The following is a 27366-nucleotide window of genomic DNA, read 5'->3' as shown; positions in this document are numbered from 1 at the left end:
AGCCACTGGTAATTCACATTCTTTTACATGGCTTTTGTTTACGTTAAGCATGTAATTAACACCTCCCAAACAAGTTTATTCACCTGCCGTAATTGTGTGTTTATCCGAGAGCTTGCTGAATGTTCCTAGCAGCGGGGGACGAGAGCTCTGAATGCACATTGAGCATTTAGCGTCTTCTCCGTTTACTTACAGCCTAAACCTCCAAACAAGACAACACAAACAGCATTTTGCATGCTAAAAACTGGAAATATGCTGGTCAAGCAGGAACAGGCGTCCGTGTCTGTTAAGCAGCCGGATCTCGCTTCCCATTCCTTTTGGCAGAGCGTTAAATGGAATGTCAAACTTTGTGTAGAAAAGTTTTGTATAAATAAAACAAGTTACTACTGTGTTTTTTTAAAAGTTCTTAATATAATAGGGTAATACTGTTCATTGACCACGATATGTTAGTCTTATCGGAACATATTGCGTCTAAAAGTGCTCGTTAATCTCCATTAAGTAGTTATTTTTCTTTTTCTGTCTGTTCCAATAAGGGGAGCAAATAAACAAAGCTGATGTTACGTCACGTTTGGGAGTGAGAGAGGGAGAAGGGGACCGGATGAGAGAAAGAAAGAAAAGGTGTTGACTGTAAAAGGTAAGAGGGAAAGAGAAGGCACGAAAGAAAGGGTCTTGTTTTATTTTTTGCTCCCTCGTTGACCCCGGTTTGGCAGAAGCTTCCCAGAAAAGGCAGCACACCCCTCCTGGCAAACACAGGAGAGGCACATGTGCCTACTGCTCCATCCTGGATTCATCTCAACATTACACAGACACATTGGAGAAATGACTGGTACGTACAAAAAAAAAAGGTTTTCTCCTTTGCTTTTCTCTTAGAACAAGGCAGTCTAGTTTCTGCTGAATTTATTTTCGCACGCGTCAGAGGATGCATTTATTATTATCCTGCCAACAGAGAAATGCAATTTTATTTTAATCACGTGGAAACTCAACGCTTGTGTTTTTCTCTCAGAATATTAGGAATTACCTTTCCCCCCCACCTTGCTCGTTCTTGTCTCCTGCAGGGCTGTAAGCTGGCTCCAGTCAACGAGCGGTCACCATTTGAGCTTGGAAGCTGTCGTTGGAGATGGCACCGCTTCACGGTTATTTCACTGGTCAGTTTGTCCAAAAGTAGGATGGAAATCGAGCTGCAACGTCTGTAAGTTCCGTCTGCGACGTTGTCGAGTCATTATTTTTGCGGACAATTCATTTATTTAAACAAAAATATGGAATTAAGCATAAAAAAAAACCTTAACAGACCTTGATATGAGGCTAATCTATCCTTTAGATCAGAAAAGTTACATTTGGTGTTATCTGACTTTTCTCTCACCGAGAATCGGGGAGATCTGTCTTTGCAGAGCAGATGTGTGATGCTGTCGGGACGGGCGCACAATCGCCTCCATCCCTTTGCTGGCTAGTCCAGGGTACGGAGTCTCTGCTTTCTCCCCACACTGTAAAAAGTATCAGTCTAAAGGTGTCATTTAATGTAGCACTAAGTTTTAAAAATACGGGGTTATTTTGGGGAAAATGAATGGCTCTATCATACATTTGGGAGAAGGATGTAGAAGGAGACATCTCAATCTGATATAACTTTGTCTGCCTCTGTTTAAAGTTTCTCGTAAAAATTTTAAGTTAGTACAAGAAATGCAGAACTCCGCTTTCTTTAGAAATATTATACCGCTTTCTTTAAAAAAAAAATGCTATGCATAAAATTTGTGCCACTGGAATATATCTTCTTTTTTTTTTTTTACCGCATATGAGGAAATTTTTACGAAATGAAAACAAATTGGATATTTTTTGCAGTGCAAAAATACGATTTAAGCATATAGTCAGCAGCTTTAACAACTGCATTCTATTTTTTAAAAGCATTAAAAATATATATTAGACCTGCATATGTGACGCTGTTACGATTTGGTTCATTCCATAGTGAACTCAAGCGCCAAAACAATTAAGTCGGTTGCAATATCTTAAAACAGCCACTCAATAACAACTTGTGATCACGTAAGCAATAGGCAAAACCTCTGTTTACGTTTGCAGATACATGCACGACGCACAATAGTGTCTAAATTTAAACTTAAAGAAACAGAAAAACGCCATGATTGAATTTAAAACATTTTTTCACCGCAAATGTGACTGATCTGTAAACGTGGCTCCAACTTTAATAGTAAAGCTTTTACAAAAGTTTTAACATCTCTCTCTCTCTCTCCCTCCTTTCTTTTATTGTTTTTATTGTGTGGTCTCATTAGGGGGACTTCCTGGCAGGGCTGGGAGCTTGTATCGGAGCTGTCCAATCAGTGTATTTACACGGGTTGTTAGCGACAGTTAATGAGGGCTCCTCCCCGGGCCGGTAGAGAAAGGCGCCTCAACATTAAGATTTACCTTGTGTCAACTCGTTACTTCTAATGAACCTCCATGCAAAAGCCTCCTCGTTCTCAATGGAGCCGTGCGCCCGGATCTTGTGTGTGAGACCCTGGAAGAGTGGAGCTGCAAGCCGGCCTCCCTCTCCCCCACCTCCTTTTCTTCCGCTCACTCAGGGAGTGTTGCTTTTTCTCTGCAGGCCCGGTTCTATGATGCATGCATGCAGTGTGTATTTGCGTGTGTACATGTTTGTGTGTGGGTACGTCTCCTCTTCATGGAATATGGCGTTAGGAATCCAAATGTTTTCATTATATATTTAAATTTGTGCAAAAGGGCTTTTCTCCATGTAGATTAATACATATTGGACTACAACGTAAAATTATACGTAGGCTATATATTTACTTAAAATGTGTTTAATCGATAAAGAAAAAAAACAGTCATTAGAAGTGTGTTCTGAGACAAGACATAGGCGTAAGAGGGTGTTTGTGTTTGCGTGCACGTATTACAAACCATATGTCTTCTATTGTTTGGTGAATGAGGCTTGACATGTCAGCTTATTGCCCCTGCAGAAGTAAGTTCATTTATAATCACCCTCCATCCCCACGAGAGCACCGAGGACAGATCGGGCTCTGGCCCCTCTGTCCACCCCTCGTCTGGCCCCTAGTGAGGCTTGTTGAGCCGCATCAGCAACACATCACTGCCCCTCAATTCAGGTACAAACTAGAGGAGTTTGGCAGCTCCCTGAAGTGGACTCCCCTCTTGCTCTTCTAGACCACAGAGACACCACTTAAAAATCAATTAGACTCGTCTAGTCTCTCCCTCATCGCCAGTCATTATTTAAAAAAGAGAGAGAGAAAGAAGGAAAAAAACAGGTGGGAACACCAAATTTTAGGAAGGACTAAAACCAAAATCCAACTTTTGATTCTTCGTTTGCGAAGGAAAATTTGCATTTGTACCCTCTAGCTTTGAGAAGTGGTTATCTGACAGACTGTAAGATAAAATAAACAGAAAAGTAAAGTCAAATATGTTTGCACACGATAATGTACACTTTGTTTTGCCAAATCTACATCCACCAGCAGCCAGCAGGTGATAAAGTGGCCCAAACTATATTCTCACGGTTGTTGGCACTTTATCACCTGCTGGTAAAAGTGACAGAAAACAGTTTGATTTCCATATCTGTTATAAAGGGAAAAGAAGGTTTTTAAGTAATGTCATTACTTACACAATCCCTTTCTTCATACCGTCAACAACGTATTTAATGCGCATTTTCTCATGGCGCCCTTTCCAGCAGCGGTTTAACCGCTCAGGCGCCTGGTCCTCCGTGTTACAGATGTGCAGCAATATGACACAGCGCTGGAGGAGGCCTCGTGTTCACTCTTCCAGGTGGATAGGCTGATTTGGAGACAGAGAAACAGAGAAATAAATATAATGGCTGCATATCGAATGCATTGCCCCAGGCGCTACATATGATGCTCACCTTGCCTTATACGTTTTCCTATTTAATTTTTTAAACAGCTGAACAATTTTTAAAGCAAAGCAACCCCCTACTCTCACAGCACTCTTATCTCCCAGCACCTAACCCCTGAAGAATCTTCATTAATCTGCATGTGTAGATCTCAAATTGTCCTGTATAGAACTAACAGTATAACCAGATTGGTACTTAAAAAAAAATATGTACAGAATTACATAAAAAAAAATCTGACTGTTTTGGATTTGCCTGTCTAGGCTGATTAAGCGCTCAGTCTCTGAGATGCAGATAGGAGTTGCGGAGATGGCCCTTTAGCCCGGTGTCACAGGAGCTGACAAGCTGTAATTACTGTGGCTGACAGGTCGCTCTCAAAGCTTACTAATGTGAGAGATGTGGATACCACAGACAGCATGCACACAGTCGAGGCTACTCAACACTTTGGCCACGTAGTGCCTTTTTAACCCCTGTTTAGATGCTGCTGGGCTGGCCACATGCTCCGCAGATGACCTTTTCCATTTTAACATTTCAGTAATGAAATAGCCACTTATTTGCGAGCTAGTGATATGGCAGTAGAGATGTGAATGAGAAAAAAATACACATAAGACGGGTGAAAAGTTCTTTAACTTTCATGCAGTTATTTTGTTTTCAGTTAAGTTACATTGATTTGACAACTATAGCTATGTAACACTCCTAAAGAAGAATATGTTACACCCAAATACATGATCATTTGAAGATATTATGTAATGATGCGGCTTTCACCTCCAGCCCCCAGTTAATTTTTCATTGACGTAATACAGGTAAACTCAGTACATCCATAACAGAAAGTTTAAATACTCACATACTGAACACGTGGTACTGTTGCTTTAATACTTTCATTTTGTGCTGTTTTTTTTAAATTAATCCTTCATTTTAGTGGGAAATCATGCATGTTTTATGTTTTTATGTTTTACTTCCACAGCAGTTATACAGCAATAAAATCCCAGTACATCAGCGAAAGGTGTAATCTAAATAACTGCAGTATTACTTTTGATAGTGAAAAAATTGTGCTAAAACTTCTTTTCCACTTTTACAGAATAAAACTGTAACCACAAGATTTTTTTACTCAGTGAAGTACATTTACATTGTGGCTGCTTGGGAGCCTGGTTAGGGTTCTTTATCTTTTTTATAAGACAAGCTTTATAAATACAGACAGGTGACATATTAAAGGAAAAACATGAACTTTTGACCCTTCCGTGAGGGGACTGGCAGCTCTGGTATGCTGTGGGGTGCGCTTTACTGGCACAATCTGGTTCCACTTGTCCCTTTAGAGGGAACATTTGCAGTATATTAATACAGAGTGGTTTTGAGTGAACACTTTTAGCTTTACGACACAGTTCTGTCTTGATGAAAGTGGACCATTCCAGGATGATGTTGCCCCCATCCAAAGTTCATGAGGGCTCCCTGGATGGCTTGCAGAGTATGAAAATCATACGAATCATATGCAGTTGCTTTCACAGACATCAACTGACAAAACATCAAATGAGCAAAGAACTTTTGGAAGAACTGTGCCCCGTCCTTCCAGTGACTTTAGACTTTAGATGTCAAGAACCTGAAATTGTTCTGGCAGCACATCGTGGTTTAACAATCTAAATTTTGTATTTAAGTTCAACCTGTCATCTACCTACATTGCATTCCACAATATAAGATGCTGGATTTTTCCATAAGTTTAACCAGTATGCAATGCTCTAGTACATGCAGTTGCTGCCTCTCTCACAATAGAATAGCCCTTCATCATCAACAAAACCTACAGAGCCTAATTTCCTCAGTGGATAAAACTCTAATTGATGCTTCAGTTTGTAATAGAGTAATGTAAGAAATCTATAGATCCAGACTGAGTAATCCACCCTCCCCTTTCGCGTGACTATGTGAAGGTCACAGTCACAGTTTAACCCATATTTCCGTGTCACATGCTGATTGTTTGGATGATTGTGTGATAGCGAAGCATGCACCTAGCATCTTTCTCGCTCACATTTTAATTTATAAATTGTTAAACTAAATTTTCCATTTTCCATGAATTCTTTTGCAGTTTAGGAGAACGATCATCTTCGTGTCAAGCTCACCTGTAGAACAATGAACACATATCCTGTTTCCCTTGGACTGTCATAGGTTTTTGTGTTTGTGTGGAGGGTTTTTTTTTTTTGTTTTTTTTTTTTTTTGAATGTTTATTGTGACTGAGCTTGCACTTGGTTCGGTTTCTGAGTTTTTTTGTTGTTTTTTTTTTTTAAATATCTAGATACATTTCCTGTTTATTCTTAATCTCTTGCTAGGATCAAATAACATGTTAATATCCTTTGCCTTTTTCCGTTGTTTCAAATTGGCTTCCTTAGCTTGCGGCATAATTTGGTTTACTCGCTCTCCCCCTCTCTCTCCCCTGTCCTCTCCTCTCCTTGACTGCAGCTTTTGACATTACTCCTCTCGATTGCCCGTTTACCCCCAAGTCAAGTTTGAGGTAGGCATGAAGTGTAAAAGAGGTGGGCCATGTCATATCCGCTCAGTGTGCATGGGATTGTCTGCTTCCACGGCTGTAATTATTGTTGGGGAGAACAATTCATGCACAGAGTGCCCGGGCAAGCAGGAAGGTAGCATATCAGAGAAAGAACAGTATCAAAGTTGGATCATGAAGGTTTTCTCGGCAGAAGTAGAAATATGGGTTGGTTTTATGTGAGGCACAATCGCATTTAGAAGTTTACCTATTTTGCTTGTATATTTGGATAGATTTGGCTTGCATTAAAATCATTTAGCCTACTATAGCGTTTACTTTGCTTTAAGGGATTTTGTGAAAATAATCTAAGGGTACTCTCCCACTTGGACTCCACTTCAAGGATATTAATATTAATATGAAATAACTACTTTAACAACACAGCTGCTTTGACAGCCCCAGGTGCATATTAAAGTTTATTTGAATGAATTAAACGAATAAAAAGTCTCAGAGAAACAGACTTGCCTTATATAAGTTCATGATGAGGCTACTAGACGACTCTTAAATATAATTATTTCACTTGGAGAACATAAATATTTAATCCGAAGTAACTTATATTTATGCAAAGTCTAGTAAGTACAGTCTGCAATATTTATTTATTGTTTGGCCACTCAGCCTTTGAAGAAGTTTAATGGAATACCCAGTGGACAAAACTGAAGCTACATGGTGTTTTAAGTTACCTGCATTCATCCGAGTGTGCAGGGGGAAAGAAGAAGAAAAGAAGTTGCTGAACTATTTACCTAATTGTTCCCGAAACTTAGCTACATCAATCTATTGCTAGGCAACAGATTAGGCGTAGGTGTCGTGACTTTTGTTTTTACACAGTCTTAGGTGTGTGTTTATCGAATACGTCACCGTAGCAGCCAATCAGAAACGGGGAACGGAACTAACCGTCCTATAACTAGATATTAGTTTACAAGATAATAACGGAGGGATGCTGCGACCGATGAGCCGGTTACTCACGGGTGAACAGAGCCAGTCCAATCTGATTTGTGTAGGCTACCCATCTCCATTTGACTCCCAGGATCAATAGCTGATGTCTGAGAGAAAGGGGAGGGAGGGGGGAGAAAGGAAAGGAAAGGAAAGGAAAGGAAAGGGAAGGAAAGGAAAAGAAAAGAAAGGTGCAACAGGTTAAATAGAAAATGACCATTATTAGACACACAACTTCTATCATACCGTTAATATATAATCTCATCAATATTTTATTTTCTCAATTTTTCTTTTTTTCTTTTTAGCCTGTCATTAAAATTAGTTTAACTTATTAATGCTCAAATACATTATTATTATTATTATTATTATTATTATTATTATTATTATTATTATTATTATTATTATTATTATTATTATTTCCTATCTGAGTGTGTGGGGGGTAAATTTTGCCTCCACACAAGGCTGATTGGCTTTTGCAGTATCAGTAGTTTGTATCAGGTTAGTGGGCTGTGCACTCACCCAGTCCTTACTACTGAAACCATAATATTTTCATGCACTGGGCTCAAACACACGCTGCTGAAATCAGTGGAGCCTGCATATGACCTGCAATCTTTTCTGTGCAGCTTACTTGCGCATATACAAAAACCCTGAAGTGATACCCAGGCCACAAAGCGACAGTCACCGCAAGTATTGCAATAGCACATACATACTAACATAAACCGAACAAAACAAACTTGACCTATATCCGCCTTCCTATATGGCGCATTGAGATATTTCAGCGTTTTTGTTGTTGTTCGTTCATTATTCAGGTTTAGATTATTATGGATGGCAGATGTCAGAGCGTGATGGAGATGTTTATGTTTGACTGATTTAAGAAGCCATTATCCCGCCCGCTTATCAAACATTCATGTGTGGCAGCTGTAGTTGTGGATCTGCCCTCCGTCGTGTCTCCTGTGGCCGCTTCATTTCTCTTCTTAAGCAACCACGACCTTTCCACTCAGTTAACCTATTATCTTTAACATTTAGAGGCAGCTTTACTCCATCAGAAGAAGAAATAATCTAAAAGCATTAGACACAGACTATATATCAGAGAAAAAGAAATATATGTGAAAAAATATACATCTAACAGAAAAGAACGTAACCCTTTATGGCACAGCCATGTAGAAGAAAACACTATAGATTGAAATTGCGAGCTCGACACAGTAGCGTATCAGCTTGCCTTTCAGCAGATAGGATAAAGCTGTCTAATGTCCAATAGACTGTAAGTGTCGAAAAACACCCGGAATAGCACAGTAAGTAAAAATGCGCAACAGAACGTCTTAATATTATATAGTCCAAATTAGATGAATATTAAATTTACAATTGCTTAAAGTTATTGATACTTTACCCATAATTAGTCTTTACAGCTAATGACAGATTTGTAAACATCCTAATGAAACAGTCTGACAGTATGCAGAGCAATTAATTCTGACGGGAGTCATCAAAGGCGTCACTATTTTATTGCTTTAATGCGACTTTTAGTTGTTAAGCAAAATAAGATCCAAACGAGCTTTTTTCTTTGCAGAAAATTCACTCAGATAAGTTCACACTGGAGCACTAGTACAGCACGCTCATAACGAGCCTTAACTTAGATTGATTGGATTGGGAAATAGTGACGCTTTTCTTTTTGATAAATTTCTTGTTATGCAGCAATAATATCGAGATTATAATGAGGTTTGAGGCAGGCTATTTGCGTTATCATACAATTTAAAATTAGACGTTAAGAAAAGAAAAGAAAAGAAAAGAAAAGAAAAGAAAAGAAAAGAAAAGAAAAGAAAAGAAAAGAAAAGAAAAGAAGAAAGGTTTTTCCAAATTTCAGAACGGGTTGTTCTTGTTTTGTTTGTTTTTTACTCAATGTTGATTTTACCCATTAAATCCACCATCAAATGAGATAAAAAGAGATTTAACTTTAAGTTTAATATTAGCCAAAAGTGAGAAAAAAATATTTTTAAGAAATCCTTTTGCTTCAGCCTAATATTTTCTCTCCCTGTCGGCTGAGGCTGCACAGACCATCCAGCGTCCGCACTTTGTAATTGCCCTGTGAACACGGTAGTTTTCATTCTTTTGACCCTTCCATGAACAGCACGCCGCCGCCCTCGCTTGCTCCCCTCCACCCCATCCAAACAGACCCACACAATGCTGCGTGTGCGTGAGCGCTCTGCGGTATGTGGGCTAAATGTCGTGCAGAGGTAATGGGAAGTAGTCGGATGGTAGGGTCGCGAGTTCACGGCGGGGTTAAAGAGACCCGTCCGTGGCTCCTGTTTGCTTTTTTTCCACAACTCCGCTTCCTTCCTACAGGAGGATGTGTCCAGTGTGCCACCGTCCTCACCTCGCAACAACCCCGTCACTGCACAGACCGTGTTTGTTTTTCTGCGTTTATTAAATCTTCCCCCGGCAGGAAAACGACCAGTATCACCACGTCACTGGGTGCTGGTGAGTTTAGCACTTTGCATCCCTCCTCTGCTCCCTGAGAACGCTTTTGTGTTTGGACTTGTGAAGTCTCGCGTCTATTTATATCCTCACATGCAGGCTGTCTGTTCAACACTTTTCCCCCTTCAGTTTATCATATTTCTTCAAGATTTTTTCAAGGTTTTTTTTGTTCCAGAATCACAGCTGACACATTTTAAAATAAAATCCAAAAAACAAAAAAATAACTTTTATTGTACACCAAGAATCAGATTAATAATAACAAACAATAAAGGACAACTTCAGCTGTTTCACCCAATAAAGAGGTTCCCATGCACTCTTTGTACTTTATTTAAAAACATTTGATCATTAATAAATTTTGTCATCAAAAAAAGACAGCGACCTCCCTCATAATGAACAAAACAGTCACCTACGCCCCTTATCAAGGTTTTTTCTTTTTGATGAATCCGGAGCATAAACCATATTTAAGCAGCACGACAATGATGTAAGTTGTTAAAAGAGAAAAAAAGAGCAGAGATTATTATTATCTCATTAAGGATAACTGCCTGCAGGTCCGCTGGGTTATCCGCCATTTTAATTGCCGCTGCATCATTATTCAGGCCTTTAACCATTTTATAGGGTTTTCCTCTAATGAAATGAGGATGTGTGCATTATGGAAATTGCATCTCTATATGATGTAGATTATTCTCTTGAGAAACCACGTAAAATATTAATCATTGAAGCCGTATATGATAACATTTCCTCCTCTATTGTATTTGCCATTCTAGCTCTCTATTCTTGTGTGTCTTCTGTCTCTGCAGGTGGCAGGTAGGTGCTATTTCAGTTTACTTTACAGCTTCTGTTTCTAGTTTGTGAAGTTTAACAAGAGGATCTGAATTGAAAATAGTTTTTTATACAAGACAAGGAAAATATTTAGTGTCCATATTGAAAAAGTTTTTTCTTTTGCAGTTAGTTTTCTATTACAGCTTTGTTAATAAAACAACAATAACAACGTGTTTTAAAACCAGTTTGGTGTCACATTTGCTTTAAATAATTGATTTATACATGGTTTGGAAAACTAGCAGGGTACAAAAAAGACATGTACACATGGAAAATACTATCACATGATCAACAATATTTTTACTATGTAAAGAAATGGAAACTAACCTTGTCCCTTTATAATAGAATACATTAGTTGAATGTAGAGTAAATCAAATTTACTGTAACACATTAAAAGACATTAATACAACATTTATAATTACTCTTTACAAACCAAAATAAAGGTAGTTTTATCCTTCTGTTCATATACTAAGAATTTTCAGCTGCACATATTGCTAAATAAAACCCATGTAGTCAATAATTTCACATAGAGGATAACCCGTGAGATTAAATATGTAAAAACATACATTAACAAAGAGAACAGTTACATATAGATGAATCTAAAAAGCAAAATAAATAAACAAATGCATAAAACTGCTCATATACCCTTTTTTAGGGGAAGAAAAGATGGTGGGATAAAAAGATGGACAACAAAGGGGTTAATAGAGAAATGGGAAAAAAGAGAAAATACTTAAGAAATAGAGAGACTGTAAGAAGAGAAAGAGCTGAGAAGTCATATATCCTCAAAGCAGGGGATTGAGATTCATCTGACAGAAACAAGACAAAAACAGAAGGAGAGACCAACAGAGGTACAGTGGGGTTTTGCATTGGCATGGAGAGGGTCTGTTTTGTTGTTACCTTCCCTCTGTTTTTCTCTTTCTCTGTGTCTCTCATCCTCTCTCTTTCGCTTTGTGTTCATATAGAGACATCTATACTGGAGACAGGAGAGTGAGAGAGAGAGAGAGAATTTGGTCGTCTGCCTATCTCCTCCTCACCATGGCGCCCCTGAGACCAAGCAAGCAAGGAGAGTACACATACACACACACTTTTACCCGCCGCTGAGGAGAACAGCTTGGCTCTGTGTTACACTGAAAACCCCACTTTCCCTCAGTCAGACAGACAGGTAGACAGCTGGGTGTTACACTAAATCCTCTCCCCCATGTGTTCCTCCTAACACTGGCTCTGCTCTTTCTGTCACTTCTCTGTGTCTGCTCCTTTCTTTATCTCATAGCTCGTGCTTTAAAGCAGAAGAAAAGAGTCAGCCCTGGAATAAAATAAAACTATGATATGATTGTAAAATGTAGAGTAGTTTATGAATAGTTTAGAGGAGATGTCAGGTTTTAAAATTAAAGGATTAGTCAATGGAAACAGCCATTTATGATGCACTGAAAATAAAACATAGTGTCTCCCACAGAAGTGTTATCTGTCCCTTCTCTTGTCTCTCTCTCTCTACCCTGACCCCAAGTTCGCTTCTTCTAAGCACCACTTCACCCTAAGCCTACATTTTGTGTGTGTGTGTGTGTGTGTGTGTGTGTGTGTGTATGTGTGTGTGTGTGCTGAGAGCTTTTTGATTTCTTGTGTATGTGTGTGACAGAGAAAGGGAGATGAGAGAGGATGATGGTCAGGCTTGGCCTACTGACTCATCCACAGAGAGAACTGTGTTAATACAGGAATGAAGCCATCACACACTTGCACACACACCCCCACACACACATAGACAGCCTCTTCCCATCAGTCTTTTGTTGCACTTGCCAGTGATGATGATCTCACCACATAGCAGGACTGAGCCTCAATAGTCATCCAGTTTGTCAGTATGGCAGACAGACAGGCAGCCAGTCAATATGGCCATCAGTCATGCAGCCAGGCAGTCAGTCAGTAAGCAACAGCTAATTATCAAAATTGTAAGTTATTCAGGCACTTAGGTGGGGAGTTAGATATCAGATAATGTAGATAATGTAATCTCAGCCAGCTGACTGTATTTGAGTGTCATTACGTCAGCCTTAAAATTTGCTTTCTCTTTAGAAGAAAACTGACATCATACACAACAGAAAGACAGAAGAAAGAGGCACAAACTCATCTCTGTCATCAAACTCTGTCTTTGAATTTCCTGCTGAAGACTCAGATTGAAATCCTAATAAGCATGCCAGGTCAACAAAAAAGTCCTGAAAACTGGGAGAACTGGAGCATTCAAGTTCAGGCAAGATCTTTAAAGAATCTATCCCCACTTTCATTTCCATCGGGATCAACTGTAGGAGACCGTTTATAACGTCTCCCCTCCAAACAGACTTTGAGGCTGCAGATGATTTGATTGTTCTAACAAAGAAGAAGAAAACAGAACTTGTAAAATTAACAATGGCACTGTATCTCTGAAAATCCCCACATGGTAATAGACCCAAAACGTTTTTTTTGGTGTAGGTCTTACTGTATTTGCACTCTTTAGCTCTCATGTCATGCGATAGTAGTGTGTTAACTGTTCCTAAAAAACATGCAGATGCAGCATTTAGTTGCACTGCATACAACTAACATGCATTTCCAACCGACTGATGTTCATTCACCAAACAAACAGTTTATAATTTGCTTCGTTGCAAATTGCAAACGCTTAATTTTCTATGTAAAATGTATTAAAATGTATTGCATTGCATTTCGTATTTGGCTGTTTTATGGGTTATGTAACTTGCCTGACATGTCCCATATGAATAAACATCATTTGTATTCTTTGCTTTCATTGTATTCAAATCTGAGCTTTGTCATGTTTCTTTAGTTAAAAATAAAAATATATTATAAAATTGTATCTACTCGTTTTGTTAGTAGTTATGCCCCCCTGACACCTCTCAGGCACCATAAAGTATTCTCAGTATGTCAGCCATCGGCTAAAACCAGCATTTGTTATTTTCCACCAGGGAAATTCAGTTCCTGAAAAACATAAAAGTTCCTTCCCTTTTTTTTTAATCCAAAGCTTTAAAATGGTGTGTATTAAAGAAAAGAAACAGTCTCCATTGTTGGCATCTGTAAAAAGACACTCTGAACACACCATAGAAATCTGTAAAAGAGAATAATGTGGTCTAATCGATTGTTTACCCGATAAAAGCCTTGTTGTTACTTATCTAACAGTACCTGGCTGATTGAGTTTCACTTCCCTCAGGCTTTCCCATAACTCTAGTCTGAGAAAAAGAAAGTGCAGACTAAAATATAAAAAGGCTTATTTATTAATTTATTCCGTTATTTTAAATGAGAGTCAGAGTTGATATGCAAGTGGTTTACCTGATGAGCATGAACAAAACAGAGAGCTGGAGTTGGAATATTCTAAGAACAACTGTATCCGTTGTTGTGCTAATCCTAAATGAAATATGTATTCAGTAAAAGGATTAGGGCGTCCAGTGTCATAAAAGAAACCACTTACCAGCACCAAAGGTAATTTGTAACCTTAGCAACTGCTTGGTGGAAATGAATGGGGGATTAGGATTGGCTGCAGCCAGCGTTGTCCTCATGCAGTCAAAACAACCTACACAGATTCGCGCACACTGTATTTGTTCATACTAAAGTCAAGCATAAAGCGCTTGTGCATGCACAGAAAAGTTGTGCATGGAGACAAAATGAGGTTTCATACTTAATATAAAACTTCAAATAAGAGCAAGGAAAATAAGGATTGCACATGGAAGAGAAACAGAAAAAAGAAGCACAAATAAGAAAGCTGAACCTGATGCTTCTAGTTTTTAATCACAGAAGAACTTGAAGCAACAGTTAAAAGGTTAGTCAGCAGCCTCACAATGATAAGCTGCCAACTAACAGCAATTAGTGTGCTTTACCTTTATTGATTTAACCGACACATTCCAGGTGGCTGAGTGTGTTTATCCCGTCTTGTTGTGTGACAGTTCTCAGAAAGCAGAGGCCTCAACTGTACTTGCAGGTTCTCACATTACACCTAATGATGCCAGCTCTCGCTTGAACAGTCAAGGGTGAGTGTGTGCCTGTGCTTGTATATGTATGTGCGTACACGCAGAGAAAAAGAAAAGCAGACAGAAATACATACATTGCAAAATACATCAATAAGAAGAAGGATGCGCAGGTGAAAAGACACACGCAAATGAGGAGATAAGTCCAACGATGAGAGAGAAAAGAGGGAACGAGAAAGCGAGAGGGATTAAGTTCTAAATAGCCACTTCTGTCTGGTTCCCCCACCTTGATGGAGACATCTCAAATAGCTAATTGCTTAATCATGTGGAAGTGACAAAAGCCCAACCTTGTTCTCATCTGTTCTCTTTCTCCCTGCCTTAATCCCTCTATCGTTTTGTGCCGTGCCTTGCTGTGCATATGTGCATTTGTTTGTCCCCTGACTTTATCTGTCTCTCACTCAATGTGACTCATCATTTTCCTTTGCTCACCTCACCTTCTTACTTTCTGTCACTCCCTCGGTAAGTCTAGGGAAGCTATTAAAACGGTGGCAAATGGCTTCTCGGGTGACATTTGCTGACATTCAAGGAAGTGCATTTATCAGTGTACTATAGTTCACCTTGGTGAATGAAATCCATTTGTGCTGCTGAGATGGCCTGGTGGCCCCTCTCTCTCTCTCTCTCTCTCTCTCTCTCTCTCTCTCTCTCTCTCTCTCTCCATCCCTGTCCCTAAATGGATGCCCAGTGTACAGGGAAATGGCAAGGTGGCGCGCGGCTTCACAGCTGCTCTCAAATGTCATGCTGGAGAAAAAATCTTTAATGGGCTAAGTGTAGCCTTTCCAGCCCTAACTTGTCAGGTAATCAGAAATCTCTCTCTCACTCTCCCCGTCTCTTTCTTCACCCACCTTTTCCTTGTTCCTAAGCTCCCCAGGGCCATGACACACCACTAATTACCTGTTATACCAATCGGAGAGTGGGATGGCATGAAAGAGGAAGACTGCTTTTAAGATGGGAGGATATCACATCTTCCTTCTCATTGCCTTCACTCAGACAGGCTGCATATTTTTAGCTTGGTTATGTTTTTTGTTTTGTTTTTTACTTTTATCAAGCCAGGTCATAACTCTTTGGCTCTAGAGTCATCTGAATCATGACACCTCCTTTTATAAGTGGCTGATTTTCATGTAAGTGAGAGGATTTCTTTCACTATAGCTGCAGGAACCTGCATCTTCCTCTTGCCAAATGTCAGTGTTTTTTTCAGGAGGGTTTACATTATGACATGGCAAGACAAAACACATAAATTTCTGTGTAAACAAATTCCCAGCTCCCTTGTATCTGCTTGAACCATGACCAAATGCTTTCAGACCGCTAAGTATAAGTAGATAAGCAGACACTGTGTGAAATGAAATAGAATCCTAAAAAACAAGTAAAATATATAAAATTTAATGCTTGCTTAAAACAGCGCTAATATTTATCATATCAACAATGGACACAGTGGCTACATGTAAACCACACACTTGCAGTGAACGACAACTTATTATTAGTTCTGACAAGCCTTTCAGCACCTTTCTGCTTTTTTTTTTTAAACTGACTCGCATCACCTTCACTTACAGGCAAAATCCTAAAAGCGCTGCATAAGTCAACACATAACTTCTTAACACCTAAAAACAGACAAGGTTACTGGCTGGTGAACACAGAGGAGTATTTTTTTTAGATAAAGATCCAGACATTTGTTACAGGAAACAGTGAATGTTGAATTTACATTTGCCACAAACATACTTTAAGTCACCCTGAATGCTTGTGATGGTCATATTTGCCATTTAAGCATAATGCAAAAAGTTTGAACATGCATGATCATACCAACCAAGCTTCAAGCTAGTATAGGCATCTCAAGTTAGTATTTATTCAATTTATGTACAATTTGTCTCAGTGAGACAAATTTAACTTCTATAATTTATATGTTTAGTAATACCATTTACAGTTAAAATTCCTGTTATAAAAGTAAACGTTTTAACATTTGCTTTTAATATGTAAAAAACAAACAAACCGAGCCTAAAGTAAATAAATGGAAGTTTACATTCTGGCTCCAGATACATGACAAACATGGATGTGAAGCAGACATATATCTTTGCCAGAGATTTCCATTTCTCCCCGTGGGTGTCAGGTGATTGACAGTAAGCAGTCTCGTGCGGAGCCCACATAGAAAAAACACACACAGCAATACAACACAAGCACTACACATAAGAGAATTTAGGCTTTTTTGAATTGTTTCCTGTGCTATTGTTACTAATTCATCTTAAATGGCTTACTGAATTACTTGATATAAAAGAGTTAAAATAAAGTTATCTTAGGAAGAAAAACTATGGCATGGCCATAAGAATTAAGTGTTACTAGTTAGTGTGGATAAACCTTTTGTTGGAAAGCCTGTAGAGGAACTAGAAAGGTAGTCAAATTAATGTTAGAAAGATAAGGCAGGCAAGCTGAAGCAGGAAGTATAGTAAAATATAATGTTTATTAACTGAGAAGAACACTGTTATCATATTGTCCGGGTGGATGTTCTCTGTTTTTTGGTCTCCATTGTGATGGATTTTTTTTTTTTTTTTAGAAAAATAGCATCATTTTTAATGACACATTCTCTCTTTGTCGACAAGCTTCACACTCATGTCACACTGCATTGTTTACGTGCATATTGTGATTAAAATGCTAATGCCTGGTGAGGTGCTGCACTCCATAGTGGCTTGTAGCTGGACAATAGCTCAGGTCAGTGTGGTGAGACAGGAAGCGGAAGGTTGATTGAGGATGGGGTGCGGCCCCAATCAACTAAACTCCTCCACATGCGCACATATGCACAAGCACATACTCATAAACACGCACACACGAGCATGTTCACATAGACATGGAAAATAACTGAGCATGAATGGAATTGGTTACAAGCACGCACAGCCACATACCCAACCATCGCTTACCTGCTGGCATCTGAGCATATGCGTGCACGCTCACATGCAAAAAGTTCATTCAGTAGCAGGGTGTAATGTTATTTTCCTCTAGGCAAACTGTTAAGAACAAGCAGCAGAAGGAAGAGCTGAGGGATATATGACACAAATGGAGACATGAAGAAATACAGAGTGACAGGAGGAGGGTGTTCTCCAAGAAAGGAGCAAGAGGCACTGATTTTTGGGTTTCACAATTTGAAATATTCAAGATTATTTCCATAGTATTTCTAAATAAATAAATTGAATGGTTGAGCCATACATTTTTCCGCCTGCATATTTCACAACATAAACCAAGAGATCCTCAGACTGAGTTAAATTTTGGCAGTCATAAAACATCCTTTTAAAGTGGAAACTCAGTAACTACAGAACCTTGTTTTCTAAAATGTAGTTTAAATCTAGTCTTTCTAGCAATTGATTGCTTTGCTTGAAATTTGTATCAAAGAAGTACAGTGGAGTAGATTTTCTTGTGGTGCCCACAGAACTAAAAAAATTGAAAAATCAACCATAAAGGGTCTTTTCAGAATCAGTCTAGCTAAACAACAGAGTTTTGGAAAATGCTGGAACTGAAGGAATAGTCCTTATGAATTCTCTGCATGGTTAAATGGCTTCAGTTAAGAGAAGAAGTATGCTGTTTTGTACTTTCAGTGACCTAAATTTCAAATGTTATTTCTATTTTAAAGAGGGAAGTAGTTTTCTGTGACATATGTGATTTATAATTTATATCCCTGTTGTCATTACCTCATTGTTGAAGCTAAACTACTGTAGACCACACGTTGTACTCCATGTATTCCCACTTCACAAAGAACAAAACACAGGCCTTAAGAAACACAAGACTTGAGAAAAATCTTGCATCATTTTTTTCACTGTTGAACTTTAACTCACATTAGATCAACATGGAAATTTATTTGCACAGAATGCATTCACCCTTTCAAAATCATACATTTCTGCACCAAGTCCCTTCTCACGCAGATCTAAATTAAACACAAACACACAGCCTCCATAGTCTTCAGGCTGCTGGTACTTATTGTTGTTTTCAATTCTGCCGTTGAGCTGAATAAGTAAAGATTTCTGTCAGCTCTGGTCTGCCGCCTTTCCAGAGGACCGGACCTTTTAAAAGTCGGTCTCCACATTCTGGCCTTTCATAGTGCTTGGCCTCTTTATTGATAAGCAGGTTTTCCATTCAGGGAAACATGGACTGCCACACAAAGACTTGAGAACAGGGAATGACCTTTGGGGTCACACATCATTTGAGAAAAATAATTCAATTTTCGCTGCTTGGCTATATACAGATGTAGGTCTTGCACTGCTGATGTGTTGCACAACAGCAAGATGAAGCAAAACACAGGCACAACTTTATCTCTCTTCCCGGCTTCACTCTCACTGGTTTCTGTCTCTCCTGCCTCCCTTTGGGTGGCAGAAATGGGGGTCTCTTACTGTGCGGCATGATGCTGTCAGGGATTCATCTCCTCGCCGCAGAGTGAGACCTGTCTCTCAAAGCCTTGTGTGCGTGTGTGTTTGTGTGCATGCAGAACTATTAGCCTAGCCCAGCAGCTCCAAGAAAGGGCACAAAATATCTTGTTCGCACCTTTCCCCAGACAGCCTGTCCATGAAGTGCTTTTCTGTGTTAGAATCTGGGATGCGTGCATGTGTGTGTGCATATGTGAGCATGCCCCCTGCAGACTTTGCTATGCTACCGACAGTGAGTTGACGTGAACATGACTGAGTGCGTGTCTCAGTTATGATAGGGGAGTCCTGTCTGCTAAAACCACCTCTCCGTCCACTCAGGAGAAACAATGATATTTATGTCAGTGGACAGTTGTTGTGCTCTTATTGCACGAATTCTCTTTTCTGCAGTTTTGTTCGTCAGATTAACCTATAAAAAAAAGAAGGAAAAAAAAGATTTACCAAAAATCAACATTTTTAAAAACAAAAAGTAATCCTAAAACTACAATTAATTTATGAATAATGAATGTATCTTAGCTCAGTTTTAGAATATTTAATATGCCCTAGTTCTTACGTGCTTACCACCATTAACTTTTAATTTTTTAAAATGTTGGATTAATAAATGATATAGTATGCTGCCCTTTCTTTTGCAGATAATTAAGACATTAATAGCACTTTTTTCTAAGCAAAGCAGTGTTGCTGCTATAGTTTTTTTTAACAACATAAATGTTTATGATGAATATATTTGAAACCAGTTCACTGGATGTGTATCTCATTTGGTGCTTTTCAACTTCTGCTTCTGAGGCCTACTTCAAAAATGTTTCTTTTTTGCACTGTTTACAAGCACATTACAAGAACTGCAGTTTTTAATTCTTATTCTAATACACTGGTCACAAATATGGGTTTAGCTCGGAAAGATTAGCATGATTAGCATTTTGGTCATATTTAGTCAAACCAAAGGCAGCAATTATAATTTCCCCATAATAGCCAAACTAGGAATAGTTGATTCACTAAATATTTTTAGAGGTTGCTCAGTTGCACAGTTACGCGCAGCAAACATACACTCAAGCCCGCACAAGACTCCACACACACAGAGAAATGATCAAGTACCTCCTTCTTAATGAGAAAAAAGCCTATCTGCTGTGAGATTTGGTAATTATTAAATATTAGAGGGTACTTTGCCTCAGAGTTCTTCTGCAGTTGATGGGGCCATGGTGATAAGTTGCAGTGCCACACTAATAGTGCCATCCACCAGCACGACACTTCAAAGAGGCTGGGAGTGGCAGCCATGACACTTTGAGGCTCCGCAGAGGAGGCCGTGCTGTAATCATAATTGTTTCTAGATCAAGAAGTCCATAATTAATTTGCCTGTCTTGAAGTTCGGCAAAGAGGAATAATAGCTGCTGGTAAAGCGGAGTGAGTGTGCATGTGGGGGCATTGTGGGAATGAGTAATAGCAAAAACTGTGCAGAAGAAGCACTAAGGACATAAAAGTGAAATAAAAAATGTGCCGTGGCGTTTAGATGTTCAACTGTGCGCTGTCTGTCCATAACAGAGGCGGAGGTGGTGTGTGCGTGTTTGTATTGTATTTGTGTGTCTTAACGCCATCCCATTGTGATAGATTTGACATGCCATAACGACGACAGTTTGTCCAACAGCTTCACGCCACTTAATAGTTCTACTCCAGCGGTATTTAATGCAAGGGGCCCTGGCTTTTTAAAAACTATTTAAACGAATGCACACAAATCACAGTGTGCAGAAAATGACCGTCTTAATGAAAACAGTGTTCCCTCAACACTGCCCCGCAGGAGGTCCAGGACCTGAGGGACTACTTGGGAATTCAGGGACCACAGGGTGCAGAATAATGGCCATGGAACCTTGACTGCAGAGTGTGCACTTGTTATGCAAAAAGGCAGGACTGGTAGCCTAAGGGCTGAGATGGGAGGGCAGAAACATACATACATAAACATAGGGAGGAGACAGCTGTTCCTTAATAATCTCCGGTAAATAGTGCCTGAGGTAATTAAGGTGCCCAGTAGGAAGAGAAAACACAAACCCTTTTAGCAAGCTTTGGCTTTGGAAAGTTGCTTTAACAAACAAGTTTAGAGATCCAGAAGAAAATTTACATTGACTGTCAATTGTTATTTGTTAAAATAAGATTTTTACATTTTCATACATTTGTCCAGCAAAAAAGATGTTGCAGTCTTGACATCTGTGAATGGGAAAAGCACATATAACTTGATCTGTGACTTTGACATCTCTACTTAACAGCATTCAGTGCTCATGCAACCATTAAGGCCTCAAGCAGCTAATTTCACAGATACTTTGGTATAATTACTGTTTATATATAATTATAATCAATTTATATTTGGACAAAATATTTCTTTAATGTTTTTCCTGCTCATGGTGCTTGCTAAATATATAACCTCATCATGGAAATTAATATATTACGGAGGTTTATGACAATTCAACACAGTGACTTTCTATGTCTGTGTATGTGTGTGTGTGTGAGAGAGAGAGAGAGAGAGAGTTTGTGCACACAAATGGATTATGTTTTACAAGCACTTAAAAAATAATAAACAAAGATTGCTGCCAACAGCATGCAACGATGAAGGTGATGATGATAGTGATGATGGTGACAGATTTGATGATAAGACAACAGCCGTCACTGATGATGACTATGATGACAGTGATGCCTCCTTAGTGAGTGAGTGTGTCTGAGTCTGTGTGTATGAGTGTGTGAACCTGACTTATTTTCTTCATCCTCAGATTTGGATTCCAGAGTAAAGAGGTGTGTTGCTAATCTTTGCAAGAATGTCAGGTGTGTGCGTATGCGTGTTTGTGAGCGTTGATTACACCCTCCTCTCCAGCACAGAGAGCCGACATTTCTCAAGTGTGTGTAATTATAGTGAGCGCACAGCCTTCTAAGCATCCTGTCAATCCGAATCAGAAAGAACGCACACATGTACACATGTACACAAACACACAAAAACTATTGTGTTTTGAGACTGTGCTTTCGAGTGTGTGTAATTAGCCTGTATGTGTATGCATGTACGTTTATCTTCCTTAACACGCTTATCTGTGCATCTGATTTTAGCCCTGCTACTCTATGCCCAGTGCGAAAATTTGGCTCCAGAGATTGTCTACATGTCTGCGCAGATCCTGCTCCTGGCTTCTCCTGTCACTTGATGGCAAGACTCTGGTTTCAGACACACACATGCAAACACACAGACTGACAGTTAGGTGCTAAACAGAGGGTATAACGATTGCCTTTTTAGCTTATAGCTCAATTATGGTCTCAATGAGTATCTAGGCCCCAAGGCCAAAACTGTCAAAATGCCTGTGAATTCAAGTGTTGGAAAGAAAGGTGTATTTACCAACCACCTGTCAACAGTGTCACACTGGAGTTTTCTGTTAACCCTGGATTAGGTTCAGTGACAAAGTTTGCTGAACTTCATTCTCAACATTTTTGTGTAACAAAAAAAAAAGGAATTCGGCAGCAAAAAAAATACACACTTACTGGAAACATGCTACTATTTCCACACTGTCTTTGGAGCCCTGAATGGCACGCTCCACTACTGATTCATGCATATTGTCGCTGCAATTTTGTTAAATATGGAAGAAAGTGCTGGTTGTAACACTTAAAAAGCAAGCAAGAGCAAAAAACTGATAACCTATCAGAGTTTAACTGAGGAAAATACGGAAAATTATGGAATACTTAGATCTGTCAAATGAAATGCATATACCTCTAAAATGTCTCATTTTGCAAAAATTAGCAGTCAAATAAAAAGTATGGCACTGTGGCGGTTAGTCACCTCATAGCAAGAAAGTCCTAGGCTTGAATCCAGTCTTGAGTCTTTCTGTGTTGAGTTTGCATGTTTTCCCCATGTCTGCGTGGGTTCTCAACAGGTTCTCTGGCTTCCTCCAACATGGGACTATGTTTAGATATCCTCTTTTAAAGATTTGGTGTAAGATGACAAGCATTGTTTGTTGGTTTTTGTCTGCTTTGCAGTCTCTACTCTACTCATTCCTTTATGATGTTTCATGTGTTAAGCATATTCATGATGGAAACCCCAGCGGCTGCTTGAGTTTCCTCACCTCACTTTCTCCCTCTTCCTATGAATTTAACAGAGAGATAGCAAGAGGAGGGTGGCAGAGACAGATAGAGTGGGAGAGAGTTAGCAGAGGATAGCGAGAGAGACATGGTAAATTGCATTGTCAATTCAAATCCTGCCACTAATGCATCTCATTGAGTCTGTGTCGCTGTCATCCCGGATGCTCAGTTATCTGTGTCACTGCAGCCAGCAATGGAAGGCTGCCATGTTAACAGCCCAGTGAAAAACCAGCGCAAAGTTTAGCTAGCCAACACGCCCTGAGCCAGGACGAGAGAGGAGAGACCGTAGAGATGAAGTAAACGTGCTAGCCATGAAAAATTCATCTTCCCTACATGAGTGTGTGTGTGCCTGCCGAGCTGTATCAGTTTAATTACTGCTAGTGCCCCGGCCTCCATTCCGACACGGCCTCTTTCCTGCGTGAATTAAAATATCCCTGTAACTTCTCTCTCACACACTACACACACGTAATTGACATGCACACACTCAGAAGTGCCAGTGCTATACATGCAGACTACCTTGTTGTAGCTACCCCCCCACCCTCACTAACCAGGCCCCCTCCCCAGTATCCCTCCCCCAGCCCCCGTCCCCATTCCTCGTCCTCAAAACTATTTGAAAATCAATTATCTCAACAAACCAGCTGTAAGGAGTGGGTGCCAGCCACTTACTCCTGAAGTGAATAACTTATTTGAAATTCATTATTGTGTTGAGCGATGCGACGGGGCCCTCCAAGACTGTGTTTCCCCATTCCTATTTCACCCACTCCCTACTACTGTGCTGGACTGATCTTTTTTTTCTTCTGTCACAGTCCCTCTTGCCTTCCTCCTGTCAAGCAATTTTAACCAGCTGAGCGCTATGGACATAAGCAGACAGCGATTCACACACATACACATGCAGAGCTCCCTTGATTGGTTCATCTCATTTATTTATCACATGCAAATCATGGGATGCCTAGAAATTGACTTTTTTCTCCTGCCTGCGTCTACAGGCATGAATACGGATGTTGGGACCAAAGCAAGGTTGAAAAGGGAGGGCGAGCATATTCTCTATTTAGTTTTCTTTATTCATTAACATTTGTGACCTTATTGATATTATTGTAATAGCAATGTATTAGATTGTCTATATTGCCACTCCACCTTTATGGAGTTGTTTTTCTTTTCTCATTTGGTCCTAATCATGCAATATTTTAGACAATACTACTCTTCTAATAGGAAGATTGATGATGACAACACCCAAGTTCACAAATCAACATCCACATTGAAACAAATTCTCTTTGCATTGTGTATAAAATCTACACAAGCTGTGCGTTATGGTTCAGCAGCTATAACTCTTTAATGCTGTATTCTGACCATCATTAGTATTGTGAGAAAACAAACAATCCTGCTGCCTCTCATTTACTTCAATTAAGTTTATGTGTTGACGCAGTTGGGATGACGCTGCAAAAACAAAAGTTATTGCTTGTCTGGTGAAATAATTGAACTTGGCTGAAATTCTGCCACAATGCAAACTCAAACCATGGCCATGCAAACAATCCTGGTAGAAAAGACCACTAATGGTTCAATTACTCAAACAAGCCTACTGAGATCATATCTTTGTGTCTCACTGCGCTATTATGTGCTGACGTATTATTTTACGTACTTCAGTTTTGGACTGAACACTCGGTAATGCTCTTGGAAGTGGGAACAAATCCCTGCAGCCAGTTTCCAAACGCTTGCAAAATACCATCTCAGCAGACAGGTAGAAGTAGAAGGTAATACCCACAGTTTAGAGTATTGACATACTTCTAGATGATACTACAACTGCTTCTGCCACTAAAAAAAAGCAAAGAAAGAAAAATGCTATTTCCTACATTCTTTTTTATCCTGTGAGAACCCTGACAACAACAACAACAACAACAACAGATATGTACTTGCCAAAAAGCACTGCAGAACACAATTAGAGTAAAATGAGTGTGTATACAGGGCAGCTGCTCTTTTGGTAATTAAACCTTTTGTTGAAGGTTAAAAACTAATTTGACAGGGATGCTCATAAGTTACATTTTCTGAAAACAAGCTGTGTAAAAGTTTAAATAAAAGAAATGATCTTTTCTTTTTGCTTTGTGAGAATAAGAATCACACACAGAGACAAACTAGTGGTATGCCAAGGACATTAGTACTATAGCAGGCTGAGAGAAATCTGTGCAGAAGTGAGTAAATGTAGCACCAAAATTTCCTGTAATCTTTCTTTCTTTCTTTTTTCTTTCTTTCCTTTTCTGTGTCTTGTCTGTCCTTCTCTTGCCTACTGTGTATGACCCTCTTACGCACTCCATATACCTCGATGGAGGGAGCGAAAGTAAGTGAGTGTGACAAGGCTGTCATGTATGTTCCCGCAAAGGCCAGCAAAGGCCAGTGCAGAGACAGGAGGTGTCATATCCTTACATCTCTCTCTGTTTCTGCCACCAGCTGGACTCTCCTTCTCTCTCCTTTTCTGTCACACTCTATCTCTCTCCCATCCTTTTCTGTCCTCTCTGTCTCGCCTCACTTCCTGTGTTACATTCTCACTGTCACACTTCTCAACTTCTCAGCTCTTTACCACTACAGATCTCGGTTAATCCTTCTACTCTTTCTCAGAATGCCTGTATAAGTCTTGTAAAGAAAAAAAAACTTTCAGAGTTGTCATTTCTGTTTTCAGGTCATTTTTGTAAAAGTGTACCTACGTCTACCCAGAATTATGTAAATATTTAATAAATATACATTTTAATATAAAGTATTTATATATGATCCTGCCTTTTCTTTTGAATAGCAAGCAACAAGGCAGCTAAACTCTACCGTTCCATAAGGACAGTTAGAACTAGTGATCATGGAGAAGTTTAGAGGTGACAGAAATTATTTGTTATGACAGCAAGTTTTTATATTAGAGAAAAATGTCAGCTGATTGCAGCCAAAAACAATAAGAAAAGATATTAATTTTAGTAAATAGACATTTTTTAGTCTTACTGTATGCACCCACGCAGCACATTTATATTGTACATATAGTTCTTTGTCTGAACTAGTTTGAGCTTCAGTATCTCATCCAGATTCATGCTGTCCCACAGCTTAGTGTGGGTATACAGTCACTATATCTGTAAAGGGTTTGGAGTGAAAAGAGGATGCCAGCAGTCCAGCTCCAATAGTGACTTTAGTTCTCTGTCAGTCTATAGAGTACATGATGTGATCAGCCACAGTACACATGAGTGGCCAATTATGTTTTTTTCTTTCAGAGACTAAAAGGATGCAGCTAGAAGCTGTTATGCAGGTTTGTACAGACAGCTGCATTTTTATAATAGAAAAGTGTCATTCTGTCAGGTGTTTGAGATTGACATCTAACAAACTTGCTGAAGTATATGCTCTCATACACATCCCTGACAAAGAAGATGTCACGGTCTGGGTGGCAGACCGTGGGGGATGTTGGAGAAAAGGACCCAAACGCTGGACTTAGTGCAATGAACAGTGCATTTATTTACATTGGGGGTAAATGTACACCACGCAATAAGTCTCCAGAGTGCTCCCTCAACTCCTGTGTTGTGCCTTCTCCCAAGTGCTGGTATTCCGTGCTCTCTGCTCCTGTGCCTACGCACACCCTGTGCGTCCTGCAGTCCCGTGTTCCGCTCTCCTGAGGAAAAACGACAGACACAGTCGTTATGGCACCAACTCCAGCAGGCATACACTGACCAGCACTATGAACACTGACATGGAGTCTAACTCAACGATCCTGCGCCGGAGGAAGCTCCATCGCACTGTTAAGTAGCTCCCCCGACGAGCCTGATCAGAAGCCGGTGTGTGAGAACCTAGACGTGACCGGCAGCCGGCAGGGCCACGCCCATCAGGCCTGCAGGTGGCTGTCCTTCATCCTTCAGCCACACCCGCAGACACCCACATGTACATACACCAGCATGGAACACAAGAGCACAGTGCAGCAAATATACATCCAATACAATAATAATAACAATAACAATAATAATAACAACAACAACAGCAATAGTAATACTAAAGGTTCACACTGCTCACGGACCCCAAGTCCCCGGAACCGGGTCCGTGACAGAAGAGGGTCTTTCTGTTACTTCTTCACAGTATTTCTGTTCCCCAAAAAGAACTTAAAAACACATGTAAGCAGAAAAATAACACTTTACTGGTAAAGGGTGGGCACTCGATCAGATTTCATCATCAACACCTAACACTATTGTAACTGTTTCTGACTCGCTCTGCCTCAGGTGTTCAATTGTGTCTTTTCTTTCCTTTTTTTCAAATGTTTCTCAATGTTAAAGAAACTGTAACAACTCTAGCTGAAAA

General features: G+C 39.6%; 1 long non-coding RNA gene across 1 annotated transcript; it reads left to right on the top strand.

The window, feature by feature from the left end:
* Nucleotides 1-536: 536 nt before the first annotated feature.
* Nucleotides 537-13369, top strand: LOC309720350. Its single transcript, XR_014280472.1, has 3 exons — nt 537-823; nt 1053-1186; nt 11549-13369. It is a non-coding gene; the product is annotated as an uncharacterized lncRNA (long non-coding RNA).
* The last annotated feature ends 13997 nt before the right edge of the window (nt 13370-27366 follow it).

Source organism: Aulonocara stuartgranti (assembly GCF_965226115.1).
Source record: "Aulonocara stuartgranti genome assembly, chromosome: 13".
NCBI classification, from domain to species: Eukaryota; Metazoa; Chordata; class Actinopteri; order Cichliformes; family Cichlidae; genus Aulonocara; species Aulonocara stuartgranti.
Note: the sequence above shows the minus strand (reverse complement) of the source record. Positions and strands in the feature narration are given on the sequence as shown.